This window comes from Rhinatrema bivittatum, chromosome 7 (genome assembly GCF_901001135.1).
Source record: "Rhinatrema bivittatum chromosome 7, aRhiBiv1.1, whole genome shotgun sequence".
Taxonomy (NCBI): domain Eukaryota; kingdom Metazoa; phylum Chordata; class Amphibia; order Gymnophiona; family Rhinatrematidae; genus Rhinatrema; species Rhinatrema bivittatum.
Genome location: NC_042621.1, coordinates 103,585,269 through 103,599,782, shown reverse-complemented (window position 1 = coordinate 103,599,782; position 14,514 = coordinate 103,585,269).

Sequence of the window (14,514 nt, the reverse complement as noted above, 5' to 3'; positions counted from 1 at the left end):
TAACGGAGTGTTGCCAGGCACTCCCCTTTTCCGAAACCTGGTATTGTGTGTTACTGGGGTATTGTGTGCCACTGGGGCATCTACCCTATCTGCTGTTGTCTCATGACAATTTTCATTCCGTCCCTCAATTGTTCTTAAACACTTGTTTAAAGGTTTTAAAGAGGCTGGGTCATTATGCTGATAGCCACAGGCTCCAAATGTTTCATTAATCTGTTCACGGGCTGGGGAATCTAATTCTATAACGGGAGTACAATGGACTCTGTTCGTGATATCAATCCTAGCGGAGTTCCCTGTAGGCTGATATCCAGCTGCCTTTAAAGGCTGGTCACTAACTTTCTGTGTCTGTATAGCGGGAAATTCATGCCCCATTCTATCTTGCTGTGTGAAATCTTCTAACACTTGGGTAGCCTCCTGTTCTACCGCTCGCCAAACAATAGGGCATGCTTGTTCGACAGTATTTATTTTTGAAGGGAATTCTTCTGCCTCCTCTGCACTGTCTGTATCTGTGGAATCCCAAACGTCTCATGTTTTATTTTTCATTTTATTCCCTTGTCTACGCCTTCGATATTTATGCTGTGCCAGCCGCACAGCCGCTTGTTCTGTCGCTGATTGATAATGGTCTGCTTTCTGGGAAACTGTTTCTAAGTGGCATCACAACATAATGTTGTCTTTTTGCAGACCATCCATTTCTTTGTCTAGTGCAGCTAATTTCAATTGCAAGCTGTGCTTTTCTTCGTGACACTTTCTGTATCCTGTCAATAAAAGCCAGCCACGTCTTCCTACTGCCTCTAGTTCCTTCCCTTTTTTTACTGGGACCTCTTGTAATTTGTCTACAATATTTACGGGCTCGCTACCTACATCCCATGCTTCTGCCAATCCCACATTCTTTGCCCATTCCTGTGCCAGCACAGAGTAGGGAATTTTTTCCATCCTGGGATTTTAACATCCACAAGAGTAACAGGTTCGGATGGCTGCTTTGCTTTCCTTGTAAATAAAGCCTTTTGAAATAAAGCCATCCCTACCCTCGTCTCCAAATGTAAGGAATCAGGTAAAAGTAAAATAATATGTTTATTGATAGACAATCTTAATAATTCTAAGTATTAAAGGTATACAGTTCTAAGTACTAAAATATACAATTCTAAGCATATACAGTTCTAAGCATTAAGAACAATTCTAAGCATATCCGTCTACTTTTTCTACGCACCAGTAACTGAATATAGTAACCAATGCAAAATAGGCACAAAAAATATATACACGCTAATAGCCACCCAGACAATAAATACAAGAAAAACAACAAATGCTGCAGCGTTAAAACCTTTGGCGCCTTTTTCTCAAAACTATCACCACAATTCACACAGGACGCAGCCTCTGCCGAGAACGTGAATTTAAAACTATCAGCACGATTCACACAGGACCCAGCCTCTGCCGAGAACTTGAATCTAAACCCCTTAGGTGCACCTTTCAGCAAGATTCACACAGGACTTGGCTTTAAACTGATTACTCCCTGGCCACGGTTGATCACTCCGAGCCCGGGGAATCACCAAAGAACGTGAATCTCCTACTCTTCACTAAAAACAATCAGAGTTGCTTCTGCAAACACATTTGGAATGCCCGCATTCTCCACAAAATTGTTAAAAAGAGACCAACGCATAAAATGTATAAACGAGCAACTCTGATTTCACTTGTACATTACTATTCTTTATTATAAACCATTCATATACTGTGCATAAGCAAATGGATATACAAGTAGCGAAAATAGATACATACTCACATAATAGACATAGCAAATCTCTCGCGCAGGAACGTCTTTGCTTAACTAACACTGCTACATACCAGCTCTACTTATATAGGTTATAATAACAAAGTAAGCAAGACACCTGGTTTCTGATTGCATGTTTCACACCACAAAATTTATTGCGCTGCCTGATTACGGCAGCTGTTCTTCGTCTCCCCTTATCTCTCTCCCTTTGCATTCCTTCCCACAGATTTATTTGCGTCGTACCCTTAGCGCTATCTCCTCCTGCGCATCCTGTGTCTCACATTCATCTGTTATCTCTGAAGTCCTGCAAGAGTTGTTTATAACTTTTCCTTTAGAGTCTGGCATTCAAGGTCTCTGGTATTTTTCTGGTATTTTTTCCTTCAGCAGAAATACCATCAGTACGTTCAGCAATGGTGGAGATGCCGGGAATTGAACCCGGGGATTGAACCCGGGTATAGTCAACATTACTCATGTTTGAATTTCAGCTTTCAAGGAGGGGGGAGGGACGGGAGGGGGGCCATTTTGATTCAGAGTGGTAAGCATCCCTCGGCGGGAATCTGCAGTGGAGGGAAAGCGGATTATATAGTGGGGGGGGGAGTTTATACGCACATCACGGCGGGAAATATTTGCATCCTCATTGACTTCTGTTGCATAGGGAAAACCACACTACTAGCTTTACCACTGTCTGGGAGATGGGCAGGGAATATGCTATACACCATACAGACTATGTATACACTTCATAGCATGACCTCAATATATGTAAAATATGATTAGATTTGCCACATTAAATGTCAAAGGATTAAAAACCTATAGGAAATGTTACCTACTTCAGAGAGAACTGAAGAGACAGAAAATTAATGTTGCCTTTTTCCAGGAGACACATATTAGAAAAAGGCATGAATACTTAATATCCTTCTGAGACTACCCCCGTATTTAGCAGCCGCGGGGAAAGCTAATAGGTATGCAGGGACGGGTATCTTACTCTCCTAATCCAGTGGTTCTCAACCTTTTTTCTGTCGGGACACACCTGACAGATGGTTCTCACATGCGTGACACACTGACCCATGATCGTCACGGGGCTAGATCTAAAAGTACAGTTTGCATCCACAGGAACCCCCCTGACCCACAATAATGGAAGTAAAGCAAAATTATGACATTCCCCATACAACTCACCCTACAAAAAAGATATTCTGGTTCTGGTGTCATCGCAGTAACAGCAACTCAAACTCCTTCTACTTCCAGGCTCAATAGCCCTACTTATGAAAAGACAGCAGTTTACCACCAATGCATGTCCTCTTGAGAAAACACAACAAATAAGACTGATAAAACGCTTACATGCTAGTAAAATATCTCATCTCGGTAACAGACACAGAACCGATCTAACATACTCCCAGGATCTGTAGTAATGCACATAAACTAATCCGCACACAGTTACACCTGTATTATGGAATACACTCAAACAGGAGCAACCCTATCTATGAAAAGGCAACACTACAAATATTAAATCAGGCCCTAAAAACCAATACACCTCTTATTAGGAAAACAGAACTAGCAAGCAGCTATAGATCCCCACACAGAAATAATTGTAAAACTATACTAATAAGCAGAATAAATGTTTCAAAACAGCTATGAACAGAATAACATCCAACAATTAAAAACTCATAAAAACTATTAAAAATTCTCCAAACACCAATAAAATATTTCAAAAAAAGCAGACACATCACATAATACTAAATAATTAAAATGGCAGTCAATCAAGAAAAATAAACTTAAAAAGCCACCTTTACTTACCCCCTCTAGCAGCTCTCCTACTCCTCTTCCATGCAGGTCATAGCACACAGCAGAAGCAGCAGTAGAGGCTAAGCTCTATACTCATGGTCCTCTTCCTTAGTCCCATGTCTCTCACACACACACACCATACCAGTCATGCCCCCATGACCAGTTTCTGTCTCTCACACACCAATCATCTCCCAGTCTTTGACACACACACCAGTCACCTTCCTGAACAGTTTCTCTCATGCCAATCACACACACAGGCTTCCCACTCCTGTGTTCTACTTACATATACGGGCTTCTCACTCTCAATCACTTTCTCTGTCTCACACACACACTCACCAGTCTCTCACTCCCATGCTTGTTCTCTCCACATGCACAGGCTTCTCATTCCCATAATCACTTTCTTTCTCTCACAGACACACACAAACACACACCAGTCACCTGATCTCTCTCATACATACACACACACAGGCTTCCCACTCCCATGTTTTCTTTCAGATATACAGGCTTCTCCCTCCCATGCTGTGTCTCACACACATCCAGGTTTCTCACTCCCATGCTCACTCTCTTCACATGCACAGGCTTCTCATTCCCATAATCACTTTCTCTCTGTTACACACACCACACCAGTCTCTCTCTCATTTCCATGCTCGCTCTCCACTGCACAGGCTTCTCATTCCCTGAAACACATTCTTTCTCTCACATTCACACACACCAGTCTCTTTCTCTCACACACACAGTCACCTTACCAACCAGTCTCTCGCTCATGCATGCACACACACACAGGCTTCCCACTCCCGTGCTCTCTCTCACATAATCAGGCTTCTCACTCCCATGTTTTTTCACATACACCCCCACAACACCAGGCTTCTTACTCCCATGCTTTCTCACATACCCAGATTTCTCACTTCCATGCTTTTTCTCTCTTTCACACAGACACACACATCAGTCACATCCCTGACTGTCTCACACTCTCACATACACATCAGTCATCTCCTTGAACAGTCACTTTCAATGTCTCTCACATATACACACACACATCAGCTCTCTGACCAGTTTCTCTCAATCACACACATGCTCTCAATCAAATACATTCTCTCACTTACACACAAGCTGGCTGGCTGCTTCTCTCTCTTTCTCTCATTCACTTCCTCCCCCCCCCCCCCAATGGTAGCTGCAGCAGCCTCCTCAAGCCCCCGCAGGCCAAGAAAGAAGAATCCCATCGGCCGCGGGAGGCTCATGCTGCTGCCTCCTTTCTCGATTACCGGCTGCTTCAATTGCTCGGGGGCCGACGCTGCAGCCGCCGCTGCTACTTTATCACGCGGCACGGTCTTTCTCCTTCCCACGCACCGCGTATCACTTCCTGTTCCGGGTCACGGGGGGGGGGGGGGGGCTCGGAAAGAAGAAAAGGCCAGCCGCAGATGCCACAGCTTCTTCTACCATCGCTGCCGTTCCCACTGGGCTTGAACGTTCTGATAGCCCAGTGGCAACAGCAGCAGGGAAGAAAGAGCAGCGGGAGAGACCGGGAGCACGCAATACACCAGCCGGTGCTTGGCAACACACTAGTGTGTCGCGACACACCGGTTGAGAATTGCTGTCCTAATCAGTTCTCTTTGATATACTAGAACAGGTGATAGATGATAAAGGTAGATATGTCTTTCTTAAAATTAAAAAGGCCAGGGAGATCTACTCACATTTGTCTGTTTATGCACTCACCCAGGATCAAACAACATTCCTATTAAAAATCCAGCAACTTCTGGAAAAACATGGGGAGGGACATGTAATCTGGGGAGGGGATTTGAATATTACCATCCACACAGGACTTGATGATTCATACCATAGTACTAAACACACGAAACCCCCAGGGACAAAAAGCCAGGGTCACTTTAAATGATATTACAAAAGCCTGGCACCTCGTGGATATTTGGTGCCATCACAATCCGACCTCTAGATCATATACATTCTATTCTAAACCCCATAATTCATACTCACTTATTGATTTCTTTCTTGTAGACTCCAGCTTGATCTTAAAGGTTAAGCAGAGTGAAATCAAACCGATCACTTGGTCTGACCACGAAATGGTGTGGATGGATGTCCTGACCCAGGGAGGGCACAGGGGACAGTCATTTTGGCGCCTTAATTTATCCCTACTTAAGCAAAAGGATTTTCTACAGAAGTTAACACACCAACTGGCAGACTATTATCAGCTTAATAAAGACCAGTTGACCTCAGTGGGCTGTTTGTGGGTGTGTTCCAAAGCTGTAATTAGAGGCCAATGCATAGCTAAAGCAACTGCAGACAAGAAGGAGAGGGAACACAAACGCCAACTATTACTATCTGAAATCACCAGCTTATCCAACCAGCATTTCCAAAATCAATCAGCCAAGGTATATAAACAATTAACTGAGGCCAAATTCAAACTGAGCACATTAGACGACGCTCAATTAGCTTACAATCTGGAGAAAACCAAACAAAAGTATTTTGAAGGAAGCGACAAAGCAGGCAAACTATTAGCAAGACAGTTAAAGGCATGCATATCCCAGAGCAATTATTACAAAAATAAGACAATAGGGGCCAAATCCAATTAGACCCTTTAGAAATCAGGAAATGCTTCACCGAATTCTATGCCTCCCTATATAGCGCTAATGATAAAATTCAAGAGGCCGATATCACCGAATACTTAAACGCTGTGGAGATTCCCTCGCTTACCTCAGAAAACCAACACATGCTAGATGAGCCTATCTCAATTGAGGAGGTGACTTTGGTGATCAAATCTCTCAAAAACTGTAATGCACCTGGTCTAGATGGCCTCCCTGGGGAGTACTATAAGGCACTTTCAGAATGCTTGGCCCCACACCTAACAGAACTTTTCAACCATATTCGGGATGGGGGCTCTTTCTATGCCCAATCCAACACTGCTGGTATCACTGTGCTACCTAAACTGGGCAGAGAATACTACACTATGTGGATCATTCCGACCGATATTGATTAATCAAGACTTAAAGATATTAGCTCAAATATTAGCAATGAGATTAAATAATTTTCTACCATCCCTAGTACACTCTGATCAGATGGGGTTTGTACCTCAGCACATGGCGGCTGATAACATTCGAAAAACTTTGGACTTAGTATGGTGGGCAAAAAGAGAAAACATTCCTGCTGTGCTCCTCTCCATAGATGCAGAAAAGGTTTTCGACACGATCCATTGGCCTTTCCTGTTTCAAACCCTAGCTAAGATGAAATTCAGCCCATTCTTTTTAGAATGGATCACTCAGTTATATAACAACCCACAAGCCATGGTCAAAGTGAATGGAGGCTACTGGGATAGATTTGCCATTGGTAGGGGCACCCGACAGGGTTGCCCACTCTCTCCACTATTATTTGCCATCTTCCTAGAACCTTTCGCTGCCAGGATCTGGATATCTAAAGACATAATGGGGTTACCATTAAGGGACAGCAGCTTCAAATTGTCACTCTTCGCTGATGATATGTTTACTCTAGCATACCCAATCATTGGTAGGGGTAGAATCCGAACTCACTTTATTCAGTAGTGTCTCTGGGTTCAAAGTCAATCTGAACAAATCTGAGCTTCTAAGCATCAATTTAACCCAAACAGACATTCAACACATCACTCGAACTTTCCCTTTCCGATGGGCTAAAAAAGCCTTAAAATATCTAGGAGTCTACCTTAATGAGAACCTGAATGATCTTTTTAACTTAAATTATACCCCTCTCTCCAGAACAATCGACAGAGATTTGGATAGATGGCATAAGGGACAATTTACCTGGTTAGGGTGCATCGCAATAGTTAAAATGAACATATTACCCAGATATTTATATCTATTTACCAATTTACCCATACTTCTGCCATCAGCTTATCTATGAAAGACACAAAAGAAAATCTTTGATTTTATATGGCGTCGAAGACCCCCTGAGGGTAGCCAGGCGCGTTTTATATCAGCATAAGAAGAATGGAGGACTAGGGGTACCTGATTTACAAGTCTACTATATAGCGGCTCAACTGGAAGCAGTTATTGATATGGCACGGGTGACTGCACCTAAACAGTAGGTCATTGCTGATCAACTTATGATAGGGACAATGCCGGTAGCAGCTATGCCCTGGCAGCCCAGACACACATGGACATCCCATCCATTGCTTACCATGGTCTTTGAAAACCACACTAATAATTTGGGACAGATAGAAAGGAAAATTGGTAGGGCCCCACTCCTACTATTAACAGACCCATCTGTTTCATAATAAAGAGTTTGCAATTGGATACCAATCAGAAGCCTTCCAAGTATGGCAACGGGCGGGTATTATTACTATAGATTTACGACAGAGCGGCGGCATCATGCTGATGTCCCAATTGGTGGATAGATATGGCTTCTTCTTGTCCATTTTTCTGCCTTATGCACAAACTAGGCACTTCATCATGGAAATCAATAAAACACTGAAACTACGAGGGTCACGCTCACTTTTTGAGATTATGTGCATTATGGCAGACACACTCACTAAAAGTGTATCCAGAGTGTACTGCATACTAAATACAGACCCTGACACTATCTCACCTCACATTTTCAAATGGAAGACTGATCTGGGAGAACCTATACCTACCAAGTTAAGGGAAATAATCTTTCTTCGGGCAAGCAAGTGCTCCATATCCACTCACCTACAAGAAAACAGTTATAAAATGCTATACAGATGGCACTTGGACCCTGAAAATATACATAAAATATACCCTACGGTATCACCACAGTGTTGACGGGAGTGTGGAGACATTGGCTCCTTTTATCATATTTGGTGGGCCTGCCCAAAAATAGTCCCTTTTTGGAACTCTATAACTCAATGGATGAATCAGCTATTTCAAACGCAGATATCACTGTCACCCATGTCCGCACTACTAAATGCACCCATAGAAGAATTACACAAACACCAACAACGATTGTGCATGTATGTCATGATAGCTGCCTGCACAGTTTTAGCTCTAAATTGGAAATCTGTAGGAATACCAACCTTGAAAGAGGGGATGACCAAATTACAGGTCTACTGACTAGACTTTTTGACTGCAGTACAACACGATAAAATGGCCACGCACTTCTCAATATGGCATCTATTAAGCATACCAGACCATCACCCTTAGGGCATACTGACAACCTATATCTTCCAAAGTATAATCAACATATGTGTTATCTGTAGGATGATGAGACATCTGCTCAAATGATAATAGGGGGTGATATCTTGTTTGATTCATATAACTGGGTTGTTGTCATGTTTACCAGCACGCTTATCCTGTAAGACGTTTCCTGGCAAATGAGGTCACAATATTTGTGATACGGCAACCCAACAACGGACTCCACTGCTTTTCCATAAAGCATGCAACAGAGGATGGACAATGATGCAATAAACTCGCGGAAGGGGTGGGGAGGAACCAGGGGACAAGAGTGGAACCCAGTTTGGAAATGATTAATGTTTTCAAAAAGTTAATGCTGTAGAGCACGATGTGTTACCACTGATATTGATATCGTATACAAATGTGCATATCTTTTCCATGTTATGTTCTGTACCACTTATTTTAAGACTGTATTGCACATGAAAACTTCAATAAAATATAAAAAAATAAAAAAAATAAAAAGCTGCACTTTACCTTTAAAATATTAGGGGTAAATTTTCATACATACACACGGGCGTACATATGCGCGTGCTACCCGGCATGCACACATGTACACTTGATGTTATAACATGCGCGTGCAGGCGCTGCATGTTATAAAATCAGGGGTCAGCGCATGCAAGGGGGTACACAATTGTGCACCCTGTGTGCGCCGACGCCAGAGGGTTTCCTCCATTCCTTACGCCCTAGCCTGACTTTCCCACCCTTTCCTCTAGCCTTTCCACACCCTAACCTAACCCCCCCCCAAAAAATTTTTATTTTGCTTTTGCGCCTGCTGGCAGGCTGCCAACTCATAATCCTCCAACACAGTGGCAAATGGCCGCTGTGCTGGAGGCCTCTGGCCCCTACCGCCCCGCCCCCGGACCGCCCCTTTTGTAAAGCCCCGGGACTTAGACGCGTCCCGGGCCTTTAAAATCAGCCCCTTACTGAATACTTCTGTTCAGGATGGCTTTTAAGATAAAAACAGTGGTATAAAACACAGGGAAGAATGTATTTAACCTAACAGGATTAATTACAGTTTGTTGTTTTGTAATATACATTTTTTTTATTTGCTTATTGATTATTGGCTTTGTTTTATTGTTCACTGCCCAGAGCCAAGTCATTGGTGGAAAATAAATAAATAAATGATTATTGTATAGATAAATTTGTTTCTGCTTGTCCACAGAGAAAGCAAAGATGCTTACCTGTAATGGGTGTTTCCCTGAGGACAGCAGAACAAATTGGCCACTCAATCCATCTTCCTCCACAGATAGTTGAAGCTTAGCTAGTAAATGACTGAGGAAACTCGTGTGGATTGGCGGCTAACTCGGTGGTGTTGGATGACATCAACCACAGGTGTGGCTTTTTTTTTTTTTTTTTTTGGTCAATGGAGAATACTCATTGCAGGTAAACAACTTTGCTTTTCCAAAGTCTACATGACAGTAATAACTTGCATCCTGGTCAATTAAATAATTTACTGTTCAGTCCATTTTTTTTTTTTTTTTTAAATCTTTAAGCTGCTTCACTGCAGTTCTCCTGAATTCCCTTTTTGCAGCTGTGTTTAAAACAGTGTCATAAATTACCTAGATTTCATTGGATTCTATTAGTCCATACTGCCATTGGACAAAGGAGATTGCACACTGCACAAACCAATCCTACTTTTTTCCATGTGAGAGAATTTGTAACAATATTCACGACTCAGCTGTATTCATGGACTTGGGTGAACTGCAGAGCTGCATCTTAAACATTTTCACAAATAATTGTAGCCACCCCATTTTAAGTTCTGAGCAGCAAGGTGGAGTAACTCTGCTATAGTGTTTCCTGTGGGGAGAGAATGAAGAGAAAGGGGTTTCTGCGATATTCTTCTCCTAGTTTTATTCCTATGTACTTTCCCTCAGGACTGCAGATGTTTTCTCATATTTGCAAATCTCAGATGATAGCAAAGCATGCACTACTCAGGCCCCATTGCACAGATTGTGCTGTTCTTGTCCTTGAAGTGTGTCAAAGTGGCAGTAGCACAGGTTTCTGACAGAAATCAGTGCAATATGCATGTACACAGCCATCCCTGGGAGAAGATGATGCCAATGTGTCAAGAACATTTTACAAAAGCTTGAGAACAGAGAGAAGAAAAAATAATGTTCCATTACATATTGAAAAGATTAAGAATGATCTACTTCTCCTAAAAACAGAGTACCTTTCATGTGTGAAAACAAAAAATCGGAAAACAGTGAATATTTCCTGTGTTAACTTGTCTGAAGAGCAAACAGCCTGCCTGTGGTTTTGCTGGTTAGTGTAATGGTTTACGTTGCTCAGTGTTATGTCAGGTGGCAGACACCTCCCGGAATTTTGCATTGGACTGTATGACTCATTAACTTGGTAAAATGGCTCCTGCCCTGCAATATGAAGCTAGACAGCAGTGGGGGCTGCATAGAGACATATGCAGGAGATAATGCTTTCTGGAGAGTCAGTCTGACACACATCAGTGAAAAGGGAGGTATTGAGTTTTTGATGGTAGAAAATAATAAATCCAGTGTTCCTTAGTGATTATTCAGATAGGAGAAGAATCTTATGGCTTAGCCAGCTCACCTTCACATTTGTGTTCGCTGCTACTTAACAGGCCTGGAGAGATGTAATCACCAAAGACTCAATATAGACTTCATCTCAATTCCTTCTGTTGATTCAGGAAGTGCCTGCCATATGCAGGGTTGCCTTATTTCACATTTGAACTTGAAATATTGCCCCTGTATAGGTCACTTTTAAGACCTCACTTGGAATACTGTGTTTAGTTCTGGAGATTGTACCTTTAAAAGTATATAAACAAAATGGAGTCTGTCCATAGGGTGGCTACTAAAATGGTGGGTAGTCTTTGTTCTAAAGTATATGGGAATAAACTTAAAGATCTAAACATGTATACTTAAGAGCATGAGGATAGGTGAGATAGGGGAGATATGGTAAAAATATTCACCTCAGGCGCCGGACCATTAACTGAGATGCGACCAGCAAGCGTCGCTGCCGCAAAAAAAAAAAACCAGCACCAGGCACCCTCAAAGAAAAGAAGGCAGGAGCCTGAAAAACCAAAAAAAAACAGAGAGAGGCACGATGTCTGCGATTGGGAAGCGCCCCCCCCCCCCCCCCCCCCCGACGTCATCACCTCAGACGCCAGACCGTTAACTGAGACGCGACCACCCAGCATCGCTCGCCGAAGGGGCACTCCCCTTTGTGCACCCTTTCGCGCAAACCTAGTGCACAACCTATACCTCTACCGCTCTCCTTGCCACAACCTATCAGGAATGACAAGCTCCCAGATTCCAGCATACTATGGAAGTGGCACCAAAATGGACCAAAACACGGAAAAAACCTAAAACAAAAGGTGAGTACAACTACACTTACACTCCAGACAACATCATCAAGCTCTGTAGCAACTACATAATTCTATCATTCATACTCATCAACGCCCATTCCATAGTAAAGAAAATTCCCATATTCAACGACCTACTCAACGACTCAAAACCAGATTTCATAGCAATCACAGAAACATGGATAAAAAACACAGACTCCGTCTTAATCAACCAAATCAATAACCCTACATACAAAACTTTCTCAATCCCCAGACCAAAAAAGAAAGGGGGAGGACTAATAATCATCAAAGCAAACCTACAGATGAAATTAGTCCCAACCAACATCTGTTCACCCCTGGAAATTGCACTATTTGACTCACCAAAACTACAAATCTGTCTAGTGTACTGCCCCCCCTGGTTCTCTAGACCAAAACTGCTCCCCACTAATTGAATTCCTTATGACCAACCTAACCCTAAGCAAACCCCTCATCATTTTAGGAGACTTCAACATCTTGTCTTGGGCCTCAACACTGTGGGGAACGTAAGGATCCAATTCTGCAGGATGTTGACGGATCTTTTGATTTGTTTAAATCCATTTTTGATGATCCTGATCAAGTGACTGTTGCTGGTTCTGCTCTGGTGGACCTGAAGCAAGGCAACCGACCACTGGCTGATTTTGCAATAGAGTTCAAGACTCTTGCTACAGAATTATGCTGGGATTTCAAATGTCTGAAAATTCTCTTCTTCAAAGGTCTGGATATGAGCTGGCTGCTCGTGAGACACCTGACTCGCTGGATGAACTAGTGGCTTTGGCTACTAGAATTAACCACCGGCTTTGTGTTAAGGTGAAAGAACTCAAGCCTAGTAAAGGACCGGTTCAGAAGGAGGTTCATGCTAAACCTGCACTTCAGATGGTTCCTTCAATATCTGTCGCCAGTGGAGAGGAACCGATGCAACTTGGTCGCAGTCATCTGACTTCAAAAGAGAGAAGACTTCGGAAGAGGCATGACCTGTGTATGTACTGTGAACAAGCTGGTCACGATGTCCCAACATGCCCAATTCATCCGGGAAACGGACGGGCCTAAGTCCTGCGAGAGGACTGTTCTTAGGCCTTACTTCGCCCTCTCCTCCGCTCTCTCTCCCAGTCTCCCTGATCTGCGGACCGTCGAAATTCAAACTCTTGCCCTGGTGGATTCAGGATCACACTACACAACCCACATCAAATGATTCTTTTAAATGTGTTATCCTTTAAATTTTATTACATCTTGGCCTCTTTCAAAAAATTCACCAAACTGGTCTATGATTTAAAAATTAACTTCAAACTTGCTTTTCACACCTAATAAAGTTTTTAAAGAGTGTAAGGTGATGTTTCATAAAATTTCAGGGCACCATCCCAATGGTTGTATAGAACTCTCAGGATCTAAGCTCAAGCTAAGTAACATTTAGAATAACATCTGTCTATCTTTTTTTGGAGTTTTGAATGTTTAACTGGTGAACTGTTCCTATCTTTCCTCTGAACTTTTCACATTTTTACAGAAAAAGCTTTTTGGAATATATAAAAATAAAAAAAAATCTTTTTTGAGAAAAATAATAAAAGGACTATAGGGTGGACAATGGTGTTCATGATTAAAAAAATAATTAAGGTACACCGGGATGGTGCCCTGAAATTTTATGAAACATCACCTTATACTCTTTAAAAAAAAATTTTGGGTGTGAAAAGCAAGTTTGAAGTTAATTTCTAAATCATAGACCAGTTTGGTGAATTTTTTGAAAGAGGCTAAGATGTAATAAACTTTAAAGGATAACACATTTAAAAGAATCATTTGATGTGGGTTGTGTAGTGTGATTGTGATTTTGATTACCCCCATTTTTGGTGGATTGGTAGTGGGTACTGGTGGATTCAGGGGCAGGAGGCAACTTTATACTTTGCCTAGTGGAACATTTGAGGATTCCCCTCGTTACTTTGAAGGTTCCACTGCTCTTATCTATCCCTGGAGAGCCTTTGCCGGGTGACGTGACCCGTCAAACTGAACTGATAACACTCCGCACCGGAGCCCTCCATACTGAGTCGATTTCCTTCTTTGTGTTAGAGAAGGCCATGCACTCTATCGTTCTGGGGTTACCCTGGTTGCAGTTACATCAGCCTCAATTTGACTGGGCCACCTTGGAACTCTCCCGCTGGGGCCCAGGTTGTCATGGCAATTGCCTTAAGGAGGTTTCTCCTGTCCTCTGCATGCCTACAACTCCAGTGATGCCAGGACTGCCGCCTCAATACACATCATTCAGTGATGTGTTCTCCAAAGAAGCTGCTGACATCCTTCCTCCACACAGATCTTACGACTGTGCCATAAGACTGAAACTGAACACTAAACCTCCTAAAGGACGTGTCTATCCACTCTCTGAAATAGAGAATAAGGCTATGTCCGAGTACATCAAGGAGAATTTACAGAAAGGATTCATTAGACCATCAAAGTCTCCAGCCAGCACAGGCTTC